Genomic DNA, 17,827 nt, shown 5'->3' on the forward strand with positions numbered 1-17,827 from the left:
AGTGATTTTACTTTTTCATTAGGTTCTTTGAGTTTTAGTGATATTTCTAGTCATGATTTTCATTTACTTGGTGGCAGCATTTTTCTGGTGACATTTTCTCTTCTATTTCTCCTGATTATTTCTTCCTATCACTTTCTCCTTCATCCTCCTCTCCTTTTCTTCCCTCCCTGTTTTTTTTTTTTTTTTTCCTTTTCTCCTATTTGTTTATTCTAGATCCTGTGCTATTTCCTTTTAATTGATCTTTGAATGAGTTGAATCTCCCCTAGACTCCTGATTTGAAAGAGATTTATGAGGGGACTGGGAGAGCAGGGATTCTTCTCTTGTGACACAGGATTATATACTGGAGAGTGTTTAACGTTTTTTCTGGTTACTGACAGTGCAGTAGTAGCCATAGGCTGGCTGTTCACAGTTCAGTCTTCTCTACTTTTCTACCTTGCTTCAGCAACAGAGTATTTCCCACATTGATTTTGTATCTCAAATCTGTAGCAAAGACCTCCTCTCAGTATCTTCCTACACCCTTGCTTGAGTTTTCACTGCCTTGGGCAGCTCTTTCACATATATTGTGATTGGGATGATAGATTTTGCCTAGTTTTATCCAAGATGGAATTTCCATTTCTTTTTATCATTGCGATAGAAAAAGAACAGAGACTTCTCCCTACTGTCTTAAAACAAGGTTTTGGTTCCCTTAAATCATTCAGCAAATTTGTTCTAGCTAACAAAAGCCTTCCTCAGAGTAACATTTGGGACTTGGCTTCTAGCCTCTTTCCACCCTTCCTTTCATTGTGTGGTGATTTTTCTCCTGTTAGTTGTTTTCTTTGAGGACTGGATTTCACTGTCCATGGTTTGGCTTCCCAGGTGGGTAGACTGAACAAATAGGGCATTACTGTGCTATGAGAATTGTTTGTTTGGAGGGCATGCCTTGATATTACATTTATTAAAAATATTATAGGGATCAATATATCCATCTCAGTTCATTTCTCTGGGCTACATTGTACTTTGTGCATTTATAAGTTTGTATATTTTATGAATTATTAAAACAAGCTTGAATGCATGTTTTAAAAAGAATAGGAGTAAGTTTTACTTGCCTGACATCCCTTCTGGAGGCACTGGTTTCTTTTTATTATCAAATTCTTGTTAGTGTTAGCAATATAATGTTGTTTTTTAAGTTCCAAAGATCAAAGATGTAATAAAAAACAGTACATAGTTCTATACTTCGGTGAGAGAGAAGATAGCTATTGTAGTCTCTGTCATCAAATACCAAAAGTTATTTTTAAATACACTACAGCCAAAAAAAGGAAAAACAAACAGGCAAAAAATCTACTACCTGCAAGTCTGTGAAAGTGACTAACAGCATGTGCTGCCATGCAGCACTTATAATTGTTTCAAATTTACAAATACAATAATGAAACACATTTTGCATAATGAAATATTTATTTTATCCATCATGCTTGCAAGCTGCTCTCCATTCATCATGTTTGCAAACAGCAGCAACATTTCTTTAACATGAGCCAAATGTAATTTCCAGCTGTTGAAATTAATTGTAGTTTTTAAGTCCTGTTAAAATCTATCATCCAACCACAAATCTCAGTAATCTCCTTTTTGCTATTTTTTTTGTGCTGATTTTTTTCTTAATTTTATTTATACTCATAAATGAAATTGGTTTTTAGTGACACTTTAGCGTTTGAGATAAAACTAGAGCAAATAAAAGGCATTCTTGTCTGTATCACTTACTATATCATTCACTATTGATCAAAATTCTAAGTTTGCATTCCTTTCATTTCACAATTAAAAAAAAAACATAAAAAGTCAAAAAGCCTATAGGCTCTAGAACAGAGAAAAGCTAGCTATAATATTATGTACTTTTTTTCTAATTGCTGAAATGTGAAGATCCTATTATTCTCTGTAGATTTGAGTCAAGACCTGTGCAAAATCCCAGAAGATTGTAAAACACTCCTTCAGCTTCTTTCTTTGTAATATAATAGGTTCATATGTTCAGTGGGTGTCTATTTGTGCAACTGGTTAGCCTTTAGATTTGGTGATTCTGATAGTATAGTAGATGATGGTATGAAGTAGATAAATGGTTAAAAATTACTTTTGGCATATTCAGTGTTTTGTTTCAGTTGTCTAAAGTTGGTTCTTTTAAAGAAGAAATAATACAAAAAGATTATTATTATTATTTGTCCAGGGTTACAGTAGGGTAATGAGATTAATCTAGCCTAGTTTTGGCTAAAGTAGTAAGTTTTTGTGCTGTATTGCCTCTGGGCTTCTGCCTGGAATGATTTCATTCCCTTCCTCTTTATCCACCCAGCTAACTCATACTTTGTAAATAATGATAAAGCTCATTGTTTTATTACTTGTGATCTCAGTGTCTGTGGTTTGCTTTCTTTTGAGCTCAAAGCTGACTTTGCTTTGTCCTTTCTGCATGCCTCCGTGGAGCTTTGCACTTATCCCTCCTTAAGAATCATCTCACTGTATTATTACTCTTGTCTCTCATACCTTCTTGACCAGAGCTGGTTAATAAAATATAATGTGAGCCAAGTGTATACATTTAAATCTTGTTGTAGCCACATTGAAAAAGTAAAAGAAACAAGAGGTATTAATTTTAATATGTTTTATTAAACCCAACATATTCAGAATATTATTTCAACATGTAACCAATGTAAAAATTATTAATGATATATTTTATACTCTTTTTGTACTACGTTTTCAAAATACAGTGTTTATTTTACACTTACAGCACATCTCAGTTGTGATAAGCTGCATTTCAGATACTCAGTACCGTGCACGGTTAGTGGCTACCATATTGTATAGAATGGTTGTTACTTCCTGAGAGTTGGAACCATGTCTGGATTTTGCTGTACTTCTGGTTACAGTTGGTGCCCATTCGGTATGTGCTTACAAATGAGTAATGTGTGAATGAATGCATAAAATATGCTGGGAAAGATATTATGTTTTCGAGGCCAATCACTAGTAATATTGGTATCTTTTGTCAATAGAACTAAGGCACATTGACTAAAAAGAGGACCCTCAGGATAGAGGATTCTGCCCATTCCAGTCATGAGTTAGGGCAGCAGGGACAGGCTTTGAAGAGATAAGTTACAAAGGATTTATTGCAGGGGACTGCTAGGAGAAGAAATTAAGAGGATGGCCAGTCTCCATCCAGGGTCCATTTTTACATGATACCCTCTGATCCAGAGCATTTGACAGTAAACACCCTTCACTTTTACTTGTAGAATAAGCTGCTACTACTAAAGTAGTCATAATCAAATTCATAACCAAGTCCTGTGCATACCTATTTAGTACAAATAGAGGCCAGTGTATCTGATTCAGTTTGTTGCTTAAAAAATGAAATTTCACTTGGTGTAAATTGGTACAGTCATTATGGATACCAATTTGGTATTATGTAGAAAAATTAATAATGTTCATATTCTGTGACCCAGTGATTATTCACTGAGATATAGACCGTTGAGAAAATGTTTCATGTGTGCACAAGGAGGCATACATATGATAATTTCAGCTTTTTAAAAAAAAATTCTAAAAACATGTAAGCCACCTAACGTCTATTAATTGGAGATTAGATAAATATTTTGACACAATCATTAATTCTGTACAGGACTTGAATGCATCTAGTGAACTAGATTTGTATTTCCAAATGAAACGCCTTCAGAAACATAATGTTGGGTAACAGGTTTTTGAAAACCATTTTTTTAAAGTTAAAAATAACATATATCACACAATATTATATATTGTGCATTGATACAAATACATGCAAAAGTAAACACACACATATGCACACATAGCAGCCACCAGGCTGTGAGAGTAAACCCTAACTCCAGAGTAGTGTGTCCTACTGTTAAGGGGCATGAGAGTAGGTTGGGGGCATTAAAGAGGATAGTAGGGAATATAAACTTCTGTAGTTTTATTGCAACACAAAGAGCTGAATGACAGCAATTGGCAGTTCTAGGTGGAGGTCACAGAGATGTTATCTTAAGCTTTGTTCTTTGATGTATTTTAAGTTTAATTTATAAGACACATTTAATACATTCAGAGGGTTTCCTTTGGGTAAACATTATGAATTTTTGAAAGTAAAAATTTAGGGTTAAAAACACTAGGGATATTTTTCCTTATCAGTTTCACTTCATACAAATTATTTAGTCCTTTGCTGAAAAAGAATGCACAGATGGAGAAGTATCCTTTTGATGTATGCAGTACAAAAGTGCATTTTGTAACTGAATTTACCTTGTTTTGTATTTTAGGCTAGAATTTGAATCCAGATCCCTGTAGGAAAATACCTGATAAACTCAGTGTTCCACAGGGTCTTTTGTACTCTCATGAGTTAAAATAAAATGTATTTTTTAAAAATCTAGAGTGGCTTGAGCTTTTCAAGGACATTTAGGTTGTGGTGTATTTCAGTTTATTTCAAGAAGCACTCATGGAATGCTTACCTTATGACCAAGGTATTGTATCAGGTTTCAGAGTGCCTAGGAGAGAGTGAGTAGAAAACAGGGGGAGGGGAAATGACTGCTCTAGTCTTCTCAGGATATTGAAACATTTGGGCAGTGACCAGTTCAATAAATAAATATTCACTATTGGAGTGGGAAAAATATATAGTTTTCTAATGGAATTATAAATTTATTGTCACTCAGTTCCCAATCCAGCCTTTATTATCTGCCCTGTGTGAACGGATATGGGTCTCCCCTGCATTTCTCCTTTGCAATGGGTGTGATATTAGGCTGTCAGAAGGCTTAAGAGGGACATTAGGAGGGATATTAGGCTGTCAGAAGGCTTAGGCTGGACAAAGAGGATTCTCTCCCTGTTCTAGTGTCCTTATCTTGTCAGATGCCTGCAGCACACAGTCTTCTAAAGTGGCTGATTGTCACTTCCCTTGGTCGGTTTCCCCAGCACCTCCTCAGGTGGTGTACTCAGCAGATTATTGCCAAGTGGGGCACCTCCCTCAACCTGCTTCCTCCAGCTCCTTCTCAGATGGCTTCTAGTTGAATTGCAAAGCTGGAACCTACCTGTGAACAGTGCCCCTCAACAGTTGAGAGGGAGACTTTCCACCTCGTCCTGCCGCTCAGCCCTTTCCAGTGATGTCTGCTTTTCAGTTCTGGGGTGGTGCAAATTTCATGTAAATTTGGGTGATTGCTACTGTACTTTTTATTTTTTTTTAATTAAACATTTTATTTTGAGATACTTGTAAAGTCACATGCAGTTTTAAGAAATGATACAGAAAGATCCTATGTGCCCTTCACCAAATTTTCTCCACTGAGAAATTAATGTAGATGCCTTTTGTTTTTTCTCTTGCTTAATTGCTCTTAATTCCAGTAGTATGTTGAATAGAAGTGGTGAGACTGGGCAATCTTGTCTTGTTTCTGATCTTACAGGAAAAGCTTTCAACTTTTCTGCATTGAGTAGGATGTTAGCTATGGGCTTTTCATATATGGCCTTTATTGTGTTCAAGTACTTTCCTTCTGTGCCTAATTTGTTAAGAGTTTTGATTATGAAAATATGTTGAATTTTGTCATATGTTTTTTCTGTATTTATTGAGATGAGCATATGGTTTTTGTCCTTCATTCTGTTAATGTGGTATGTCATGTTTGTTGATTTGCATATGTTGAACCAACCTTATATCCTAGGGATAATTCCCACCTGGGCATGCTGAATGATCCTTAAATTCAGTTTGCTGGGTATTTTGTTGAGGATTTTGGCATCTATGTTCATCAGGAATATTGGCCTGTAATTTCTTCTCTTGCAGTATCCTGGAATAATGATCATTAACATGTAAGCTAGAGTATAACACACTTCAACTTTAAATCCTTACGGCTTCCCTTTATACAGGTTGAGCGTTTCTAATTAGAAAATCCAAAATCCAAAATGCTTCAAAATGCACAACTTTTTGAGTGCTGACATGACGCTCAAAGGAAATGCTCATTGGAACATTTGGGATTTCAGATTTTCTAATTAGGAATGCTCAGCCACTTAGAGTTTCTGAATATATTCCAAAATCCAAAAAAATCTGAAATCCAAAACACTTCTGGTCCCAAGCATTTTGGATAAGGGATACTCAACCTGTCCTTAAACTCTCTTCTTTACCATGGCCTTCATAATCTGTTTTTGTCTACCTCTCAACTTTATCTCTTACAGCTATTCTCTTATTTGACTAATCTCTAAAGCAACTGGACTTCTTTTAATTATTGTAAAATAAAAGTTTTCTTATGCCTTGATAAATTGTGTTTTAAGGATTAGGATTAATTTAACTCTAAGTATGCCCTGAATTACCCTAAATACCAAAAACTATTCTTTGTTCTACAAGCTAAGAAATATGGTAGTTAGTAAAGCATTTATTTACCCGTTTTAAGTAATTTACTCTTAAATTATCCTTTGTCCCACAGAGATGTAACTCTTGGCTTGGCCTATAGAAAGCCTGCTATGGATTTTGGGGTAATTATCTCTCGCCATTTCCTGAACCCAGTTATTTCTCTTTTTCCATCTTTTTCTAGAAACACTATTGCTGATTCCTCTCACTTATATTTATAGACTTCACATGGTCTCCCCCCAACCTTTTTACCCTAGGAAGGAAGAATTAGCTTATGACTGTGCTCAGTTAAAAAAAGAGCAGTCAAGTTCTAAGACTATAATATGTGAAATTCTTGCATTAGTTGGTAGTAAAAATATGTAATCATTTCACAGTTTCTAATTATTTGGCATTAAGGTCTAATTGCTGAAGTTAATCTCTTCTTACCTTTTAGGTTTAATGATTATTGTTTAACTAAGAGAATAGATAAGTTTGTTAGAAACTCCTACTCAGTAAATCATGTTAAAATATTTTTATAAGGATATTAAAGCTACCAGAAAAAGTAGAGATATAAGCTGATTAGGAATTTTTTCCTTCTACATCTACAAAGTAAGATAAATGTAAGTATCACTTTATTTGTGTGTAACAAAGGATCTGATTTTGAGGCTCTTTAAGTTTTGATATATACAACAATGAATCTCTCATTTTAAATATGTTTTTGTATGAGTTCTGGGATCTGTTACCACTACTCCATAAAAGAAGGAGAGGGTAGGGGAAGGAATTCTGGTGCTAAAGTAACAGACAGGGACGCAAAATTGTTTCAAACTTGTCTACATTTTTCTGCATTCATTATGTAACATAATTGTAATAACAAAGTGATTTTTATGTAAAAACTTCACCTCAAAGCTTTTATTTAAAAACTTTTACTTTTACCAACTGGACCAGCCACAATTATTATTACTCTTTTCTTTTATTCCAACTCTTTTTGGTATTTCTGGAATTTTTTTTTTTCACATCATATTATTTTGTCACTGTCACTCTACCAATGTTTTTACATTATGAACTTAACTGAACTGATGGAAGTTGTCACTTTTCATGCTTGCTGTCTGTAGTGATATCTATGGGATGATTGTTTCTCACCAACTTGGGAGATGATATGAACTACCCAGCACATCCTAGAGGGTGTCAGAATGACCTCATTTTGACTGTTGTCAGTAGTGGCAATAATTAGTAATAGAGTCTCAAGTGAATAGCAGGCACAAATAGAGATGGTGTGGGATCATGCTAGAAGAGTACCCAGAACATTGTAGGTATCTAACACATATACAGATTATATGAGAAGTCTTACTGAAGATTCAGTAAGTCTAAAATAGAGAATAAGTTGTTATATATACATCAGGGGTAGAGATGAAGGCAATTTAGCTGGGACATAAATTACTTTGTTAATTCACCTGACTTCGGTGTAGTTTCTGGGTGATAGCATTGCTTTTAAATTGGAAGGTTTTGAAAAGAACAGTGAGCAGTCTGCTGAGGTGTAAGTGGTCCTCCATTTAGAGCACTGGTTCTCAACTGGGAATGGTTTTGCCCACCAGGGGTAATTTGACATTTACAGGTATTTTGGGGTGTCACAACTGGGTTTTACTACTGGCATCAAATGGGCAGAGGCCAGACATGATGCTAAATATTCTAAATGCACCAGAAAACTCACAACAAATATCCAACATGTGAATAGTGCCAAGGTTGAAAAACCCTGTAATAGCATCACCAACAGAAGTCTGTTACGTGTTTTCTTATTTACTATAGACTGAGACTTATATATTTGATACCTTGTCCCTAAATAATGGCCAATCTTTAATAAAAATTTAATGATTAAGAGTGCATGCAGCCTTAATTGTTTCTAACAACTTATATGGACAAACACACATATAACTAGCTTTATACATACAAAACCATTTTTTCCTATGCTGCTTAGCTATTTGCAATTTTTACACATTACAAGCTTTCCACATCTTTTAGAAAAAATTCCCTGTGCCACTTTAGGATAAATAGACAGTTTGATATTTGGCTGTTGCCTTAAGATTTCTTAGTAATGAGGCTTTTGGTGTCACTCAGTGTTAACGAGGTACCTGACTGTAGACTTTATAAATATGATCAAGGATGACTAAATGTCATACCTTATCTCCATAGTGCATAACTAGAAGAGGGGGAGATAGAAGGTGGCAGAGAGAAAGGATAATAGAATTTACACAGCAATATTTACCGAAAGGTAATAAAAATCTTCATTACATGACATGAGCCAGATCATTAGGACTAACACAGCATTATGCATGTAGATGCTCAATATAAATATCACTTGATTTTTATTTGAAATAAGGGTAATTCTGTGCTACTGATGTGACTACAATTTAAAAAGTATTCCGCTCATTATGTGTGGGATATCACAAATAACGTAAGCTTTCTTAATAATCGCACATAAATATACTATAAATAAAATCCTCAATCTTAAACTCTGAAAGAGATCTCTAAACAGCAATTAATTTTGCATTTCAGTACTCCTGTGAGCAAAGTAAATTTTTGCTGTCTCTTGAAAAGAGCATATATTTCCATGAAATATGTTGAATGAAAATTTTTCTATGTGAAATAATGCCTTGATAGGGAATCATACTAATCCATCTCTGTTAACCATGTCCATGGACTAACTGATTTGGACTGTAGTCAAGGAAATAATAGGCAAGCTACCTAGAAAATATACCCTCTTCTTAAGAGCTTATTTCAACATAGATTTGAGGCATGATAAAGAAGTATTTTCCAACTGATAGGAGGATTCAATGTCTTTGAAATAGAAATTAATATTTGTATTAGTTAGGGCTCCTGTTGCAAGTGACAGAGAACCCAACTCAAACTGGTCTGAGTCCAGAAAGAGACTTTATTTGTTTGTATAATCGAAAAACCTAGTGGCTGGCATTAGCTATGGTTCAGGAGACTCTACCTTTACCTTCACTGTATTGGCTTCATTCTCAGGGTTGGTATGAAAGCCCATCATAGATCTGAGCTTCTAGTCTCTTTAGGTGTAGGACAGTAGAAGAGGAATCCTGTATAGTCTCTTTAGGACTCATTGTTCTTGATTGGGTCACATCTCTGTCTCTGAATCAGTCTATCTGGGCAGGAGATTGTAATGGCATGGATTGAGCCATATGCTGAACTTCAATTTGGGTGTGGATTTAATGACACTTACAGGCTGAGAGAGCAAGAGTGGACTTCCCCTGAAGAAAATTGTTATGCACAAAATAAATCTTTGTCCTAAAATAAATCTTTGTCCTAACTCTGTCCCCTTTCCAGAAGCACCACTGTAACCAATTTCTTGCACTTATAATTCTATAAATGTAAAGATCAATACATATTTCACTTTATGTATATGGTAGTATTTTATGTTTTTCCCCTTGCTTTTATTATTGACCAATATATTTTCATCCTTCCACTCCACCAACACATGGAAATTACCAAGGAAGAAGATCCCATAACTTCCCTTTTAAATAACCAAAATATCCTAAATAGACATTCTGTTGTTTATGAAGTATTTAAGAAATAACAATAGTGAACACCCAAATATTCTTAAGGATAATAGTTCACTAAATGAAACCTTCCTCGAATACCGATATAAAATATGTTTCTTATTAGGCTTCAGTCTATGTTTAGGGTTTTAACAAACGCAGAAAATACCTGTGGGTAAATGATTTTAAGCAAGAAATATTTCTGAAAGAATTTATTGTTTTGGATCTTCTTTGCCAAATTAAGTATGAAATATGGATTTCTATCAGTATTGTCCCTAGTGATGAAAATTGGTTGAACACATATATTCATATCAAAATGGATTAAAGATTTAAATGTAAGACGTGAAACTGTGAAACTCCTAAAATAAAATAGAGGGAAAAAGCTTCATGACATTGGTCTTGATGACGATTTTGTGGCTATGACATGACAAACAAAGGCAGCAAAAGCAAAACTAGACAGATGCGAGCACATCAGATTTAAAAGCTTCTGCACAGCAAAGCAAACAATCAACAGACTGAAAAGGCAACCTGTGGATTAAAGGTAACCATATATCTGATAAGGGGTTATTTTCTAAAATATATAAGAAATTCCTACAACTTGATAGCAAAAATTTTTAAAAAAGAAGACTAGTAACCTGATTAAAAATGGGTAAAGAACTTTTTTGTTGTATTAATTTAAGGTGTACAGCATGATATTTTGATATACATATACATAGTGAAATGATTACGAAAGGAAATCAATTTAATTTATCCATCATCTCATACAGTTTACTTTTTTAAAAAGATGCTCAATGACACTAATCATCAGGGAAATGCAAATCAAAATCACAATGAGTTATCACCCCACCCACGTTAGGCTGGTTATTATAAAAAAAAAAAAAAAAAAAAAAGGACAGCGTGTGTTGAGAAGGTAGGGAAATTGGGACCCTTGCACATTATTGGTGGGAATGAAAAATGGTACAGCCATTACGGAAAACAGTAGGGATTTTCCTCAAAAAATTAAAAAGAACCACCATCTGATCCTGCAATCCAACTTTTGGGTATTTATCCAAAAGAACTGAAATCAGGATCTCAAAGAGGTGTTAGCTCTCCCATGTTCGTTGTGGCACCATTCACAATAGCCAGGGTGTGGAAAACAACCTAAATATCCATTGACTGATGAATGGATAAAGAAAATGTGGAATATACATATAATGAAATATTATTCAACCTTAAAAAAGAAGAGAATCCTGTAATATTTGACAACATGGATGAACCCAGAGAATATGCTAAGGGAAATAAGCAGGTTGCATAAAGACAAATACAGGTACAGCATGATCCCACTTATGTGAGGTATCTAAAATAGTCAAACACACAGAAGCAGGTGGTAGAATGGTGGTGGCCGAGGGCTGGCAGGAGGCAGAAGGAGGGGAGTTACTATTCAGTGGGTATAAAATTTTAGTTATGGCAGATGAACACATTCTGGAGGTTTTCTGTAGTGTTGTGCCTATAGTTAATAGTATGTTAAACACTTAAACATTTAAAAAGGTAGATCTGATGTCGTATTTTCATCACAAAAACATTTTTGGGAAAAAAAAAACCCAAAAACCAAAAAACAAAAAACCCTTACTTACCTTTTGTAGTGCCTGGTGGTGAACCTTCTACTGATAACTGTGTACTTGTGTAAGCACTCACATATTTAACAGACAATTTTCACTTCCTTATTAGTGTGTAGTCGCTAGCAGGCTATTTTTGAGGCTCATCCAGAAGGAATATACATTTTCCCCCCACAACTAGACTAATGTATATGGGCACTAGAGCCGATTTAAGAGCAGTTGGGGATTAAGTGACTTACTGTTGTTTCTCAAGTATGAGAGAGAAGCCTAGCTCAAACCATGAATATTGACCCATTAGACTGATTTTAGGTACATAAAGACTAATTGAATCTTGAGGTACTAAGGGAGAAGGACATGAGTTAGAAATAAGCAGGATTAGGGTAATTGGAGTTATTTAGCTCTCCTGAGATTCAGTAAGCCATTTTCTAAATAAGATTCTGGACGTTCTCTGTGTGCTAGATTAATTGTAGCCACCTTTGATTTAATCCTGATCAAGCCTGACAAAATATTTGATTCTTTCTCCTAATATTAAGGTTGGATCTGGAATTATTCTTGCTACCTTAAGTCTATAAGTCTATTTTCTTTTTTAGTTATTACTGTGGGTTTTAAAATTATAATTACAATATAATTCATATTCCTCGTGAAGCACTTCTAATAGCACAGTGTTTAATGTAAAGAGTGGTGAAATGTCTTTTCCATGATCTCAAAACCATTCCTGAAATAATCACTGTTAAAGAACTTGGTGTGTGGAATATGGAGCTTGTCTTGTGTTTAATTTAAAAACTAAGAAGACACAATGGGTTTCACCCAAGACTAAGTTTACTTAGCTTTAAGGAAGGCTGCAAGACAGGCAATCAAGCCTGGTTGATAACAAAAATAGTGAGGTCTAGTCATTTCCCAAGAGTGGTTTTCAGCTGTTCCAGTCACTCTGCATTTGGGATGCATATTACCATGGAATCCATTGATTCTGAGGTCTCTTCAGCTTTTATCCCTTACTAGTTCCATGAGTTTCCTTAGAGATGTGCCCGTTTTCCAGTGAAGGTGCATCTTATAAATGCTGATTACTGATCACTTGATCCCATAGTCTTGACATAAAAACCTTGAACTGATTCTTAGTTTTCTTGGGTTTGGTATACTCCTATACACATTCCTTGAGTTGCTCTTGCAAGGAAGATTTGACCATGGGTGATTTAAACTTTTAAAATGACAATATATCTTATAAGAGATAACATACTAATACATTTTTCTTTTGATGGATGCATAATAGGGCCATAATATATTCTACCAGTATTCACATGGTGACCTTAAAAGTTTCTACTGCTTTTTTCATGATTACACACAAAGTCACAATGAATATCTGTGTACATGTTTACTTATAAATTTGGGCAAGTATTTATGTAGGCTACATAGAATTTCTGGATCAAAGAACATGCACATTTTAAATTTTTATAAATTTATAAACATAGATTTATAAGCCTCAAACTTAGAGTCTTATCAACAACATGTGACAGAATGTTTCCTTGGGCTCCTTCCGTCTTTTGTCACTCTAGTCCCTGAAAATTTTTTGTAAACTTGGCAGAATATACATAATAATGTTGATTTTCATTAGAGTCAGAATGCTTGGGATTAGCTGAAACTCGTAGGACTAATGAGGACTAGAGGACTCTAGTCTCTCCAGACTAGCATCAAAATCTATTGCTGGTGTTCTTTCAGTTAACTGAGACTGCAAAACCTTTCTGATTTTATTTTTTTCTTCTGCGTTAACAGTTAAAACTAATAGTACACTTTGCAGAAAGTCAAATTATTTCTGTTCAACTTCATTTAACAGGAATTTTTGAAATAGCCAACTAGCCCCTGATGATGACTGGAGTACTTCATTATTTGTCAGCAATGATAACTTACATTATGTCCGGTTAAAAAAATTATTAGTTTAAGATGTATTTAACATATTTACTGATAATACTAAAATATAAAGTTGCTGTAGAGATTTTTAATGTATTTTAGTCTTCAGCTGTTTATCAGCCTGATGCATAGTAAGTAATTGCTCAACCACTGAGGTTTTAGTATTTGACAAATCTGCAAAAATTTTGCTGTATAAACTGATGAAATTTATACATTAAAAGATAACTCAGGCAGTAACTTCTGTTTATTAAACTTTAGGGCAATTTAAATGATGTTGAAGTGAACATATGTTGGAGGCATATTCATTACGGTTTATGAAAAATATCTTATTTAAGAGTGCCCTCTATTTCTGGTTCCTTTAGTTGGTAACTTTCATTAACAGTGATACTTGTTCACACATTTTCAAATTGCTGTGGATGAACTTATGCCAATGTTATTCACTTTATGCTTGAAAGATTTTGGTTTTCAAATGTCATTTTATTTATGTACATGGAAAATATTTGAAACTGGTAAAAACATTTTTATTAATAAAATTTGAAAGGCAGAACACTTTTTTGTAACAAAGTAGTTTTAGAAACAGACTGGAACTTATTTTTCCTTTAGGATGGATTGAACCCCTACTCTCAACTTTTATGAGGGTACTTCAAAAAGTTTATGGAGAAATGGAATTGAAAGATAATACAAATTGTTCTGTGAACTTTTTGAAATACTTCTTCTATGTAAGAGGAGAATGTTCTATACATTTCGTCATGGTTATTTTAGCTCTCTCTGCCATTTAAAACAGGAATAGATGTGGACAAATTTACTTTCTATGATCTAGATGTTTCTCTTTTCATAAACTGCTCTAAAAATATCAATTTAAGTATAGATGTTAGAAGTCACAGGCATTGGGTTGTAGTGCATTGAGCTGCATAGAGACAGCACCAGGCAAGTGAGAGCCTGACAGGCACTAGGCCACTCTGAGCCTCGCTGAGGAAAAATAACTGAACATGGTCAAAGGAGATCCTAAGAACCGAGAGGTAAAATGTCATCATAAGCATTCTTTGTGAAAACTTGCTGGAAGGAGCACAAGAAGCAGCACCCAGATGCTTCAGTCCAGTTCTCAGCTTTCTAAAAAGTCTTCAGAGAGGTGGAAGACCATGTCTGCTAAAGAGAAAGGAAAATTTGAAGACATGGCAAAGGTGGACAAAGCCTATTATGAAAGAGAAATGAAAACCTATATCCCTCCTAAAGGGGAAACAAAAAAGTTCAAGGATTCCAGTGCACCCAAGAGGCCTCCTTCAGCCTTTTTCTTGTTCCGTTCTGAGTATCACCCAAAAACCAAAGGAGAACATCCCAGCGTATCCACTGGTGACGTTCCAAAGAAACTGGGAGAGAAGTGGAACCGCACTGCTGCAGACAACAAGCAGATGAAAAGAAGGCTGCTCAGCTGAAGGAAAAATGCAGAAAGGGTATTGCTCCACACCGAGTTAGGGAAAGCCTGATGCAGCAAAAAGGGAGGTGTCAAGGCCAAAAAAAGCAAGAAAAAGAAGGAAAAGGAGGAAGATGAGGAGGAAGAGGAAGATGATGAATAAGTTGGTCCTAGCGCACTTTTTTTCTTGTCTATAAAAAATGCTTATTTAACTCCCCTGTACACAACTCACTCCTTTTAAAGAAAACAATTGAAATGTAAGGCTGTGCAAGATTTATTTTTAATCTGTACAGTGTCTTTTTTTGTATAGTTAACACGCTACTGAATGTGTCTTTAGATAGCCCTGTCCTGTTGGTATTTTCAGTTGCCACTAACCTTGCCAGTTACAGTGTGGGGTTGTAACCTGGCATGGAAATTTAAAGCAGGTTTTTGCTGGTGCACAGCACACATTAATTGTGTGTGGGGAAGGTAGTTTTCTCATCTTCAGTTGTCTCTGATGCAGCTTATACGAAATAATTACTCTTTTAACGGAATACCACTCTGTAATTGCAAAAAAACCCCCCAAAGTTGCAGCTGTTTTGTTGACATTTTGAATGCTTCTGAGTAAATACAGTTTTTTAATGAAAAAAAGAAAAACAGCAGACCTTAAAAATAGTTTTGTGATTGCAAAAGTAATGGTGATCTTAGCTGAACTAGATTTATTAATAAGCAGTTTTACAGATTCGTCCATTGAAATTCGTCCATCCTTGTCTTCCCATTGTGTTTTGCTGTGTTTATTACAGCAGTCATCACAGTGTACAGTCCACTGCTTCATTTCCATTTCTCCACTATAATGTGAGCCTGGAGAGCTGGATCTGTTTGTTATTTATCTTTCTATTTTATTTAGGGCCTGGCACATAATAGGTATAAATGCTGAATTTAACTGATCTTTCCAAAATGATATAGTGTGGAAAATTGACAAGTCATTTTATTTGATAATCCTTAGCCACTAAAAACTATTTCTTAGACTTACATGTTACTTCAGTGAATCAGTTTTTACATAAAATGATCCCATATACTTGTTAATTTTGTTTACAGAGAATTGTTTCATATACTCTGAGGATAATTACTGATAGTTTACCATCTGTTTCAATTAATCAGTCTTTTCAATCTCCTTAATCAGTTGTTCTATATTTTATATGTGAGATGATCTTTCTTTTTTAGCTTTTGATGGTTTTGGTATTTAGGAAATGTGTAATATATTCTGTGATCTTCTGCAAGTTATGTTTGTGGCATAATTTGAATTTGGGTGCCACTTCTTGTAAGGAAATATGTGTTGTAGGTAATTGGTAAAATGAAACATCCGTCTTAGATGTCTTTGTAAAAGCTATTTTTGTTTTGTACTTTCTAAGTACCTTAGGCTTTTCTTTCTAGGAACACAAGCTTTTTAGATTTTATTTTATTCCCACAAAAATGGAGGAAGAGAACTAATATTTATTGAGTGTTTACTATGTTCCAGTATTGTGATGAGCAGTATATATAATTACTGAATCATTAATTGATTAAGCCTATTTGATAGGTAATATTATCCTCATTTACAGATTAGGAAGCTGACGAAAAAAGTAATATAGTTGTTTGCAGTTGGCCTCTGTTTTATTTATGATATAATAGGGAACACAGAAAATATTCTTACATATCATGGATTAGTAGAAAATACATTGAGACTTTTATTTCTGCCAGTATGGTCAGTTAGATAGCCTTTACAATATCCCACTTGCCATTAAACACTTCCAAATTTGTAGGTAAATATTATAAGCACACTTTTGAATATATAGCTAAATTTACAAAAAGATACCATGATTTTATAAGTGCTGTAAAATAAAGGAGCTCAAGTTTCTTCTGAAGCTGCTGGTATCCAAGGTATTTGCTAATCTTTGTGACCTAGTGGCTTTGGCTTTAACAACTTTGTGGGGGCCGGGGGCAAGACTGGGTTGCTAAGGGTGAGGAATTTCAGTCTCAGACATCCCAGCACTTATTTCTATCCCCCAAGATAAAAAATAAAGTTTGATTTGAAACTGTCAGGGAAGGTACGTTAAAAAAAAAAAAAAAAAAAAAAAAAAAAAAAGAATGAAAGAAGGAACTGAAAACATGAGCAATATTCTATCAGAAAGGACCCTGAGATTGAAAAAAAGAACCAAGTACAACTTTTTAAAAAAGAATCAATGACTATAAACTTTAGTGTTTTAAATAGGAGACTAGACATAATTGAAAAGAGATTTTATAAATTGAAAGAGAGATTTGAAGGAATTACTCACATATACAGAAAGAAGAGATGAAAGATATGAAACAGTTAAAAAGTGTGAAGGCAGAATAGATTATCTAAAAATATGTTTAAATGGAGAGGTAGAAGACAGATGGATAGAGAGAATGAAAGATAGGAAATAATTTAATTAAAATGGCTAAGAATTGTCCAGAACCAAAGACAAACATGGATCCTCAGATTTAGGAAGCATAATTATTCCAAATAAGATACCTGGTAGTGAAATTCAGAACACTGAACATAAAGGGAAGATCTTAAAATTAGCCAAAGAGAGAAGACGGATTTTATACTGAACAGTGTGACTGACAGCAGCCTTCAAAAGGTATCAGTGTACCAGTGGAAATCAGAAGCCAACATACTAATATCATCAACAATACTACCAAATTACAAATATTACCCTCAACTATTCTGCTATTCAGGAATAAGGCTGAAAGAAGTACATTCATATCCAAACAAGAAGGAGTATCTTTATCACCAAGAGAGCCTCACTACATGTGCTTTAAAGCGGGGTGGGGGAGTGAGGGTGGGGGGGGTGGTACAAGTGTGAAATTTCAAGAGGTCGTTAAATCCCCTAATGAGATTTGAGACCATTCCATCCTTTATCAAATACTTTCATAAAACATTTCACCCTTTTGGGTGGATTAAATTCACAGAAAATATCCACACTGGAAATTGTGGATTTTTATTTGTTTCCAGGGTAATTTACTAGCATCTATGATTTCGCTTTTCTAAAAGAAATCATGTGTCACTGGCCTTTCTTAAAAAATGCTGTAC

The 17,827-nt window shown here is 34.6% G+C and overlaps 1 protein-coding gene across 13 annotated transcripts in view; it reads left to right on the forward strand.

Annotated features, from left to right (window-relative positions):
• Nucleotides 1-17,827, forward strand: part of TPK1 (thiamin pyrophosphokinase 1) — a 355,873-nt gene that overhangs the window by 121,857 nt on the left and 216,189 nt on the right. The window lies entirely within an intron of this gene.

This window comes from Cynocephalus volans, chromosome 6, assembly GCF_027409185.1.
Source record: "Cynocephalus volans isolate mCynVol1 chromosome 6, mCynVol1.pri, whole genome shotgun sequence".
NCBI lineage: Eukaryota > Metazoa > Chordata > Mammalia > Dermoptera > Cynocephalidae > Cynocephalus > Cynocephalus volans.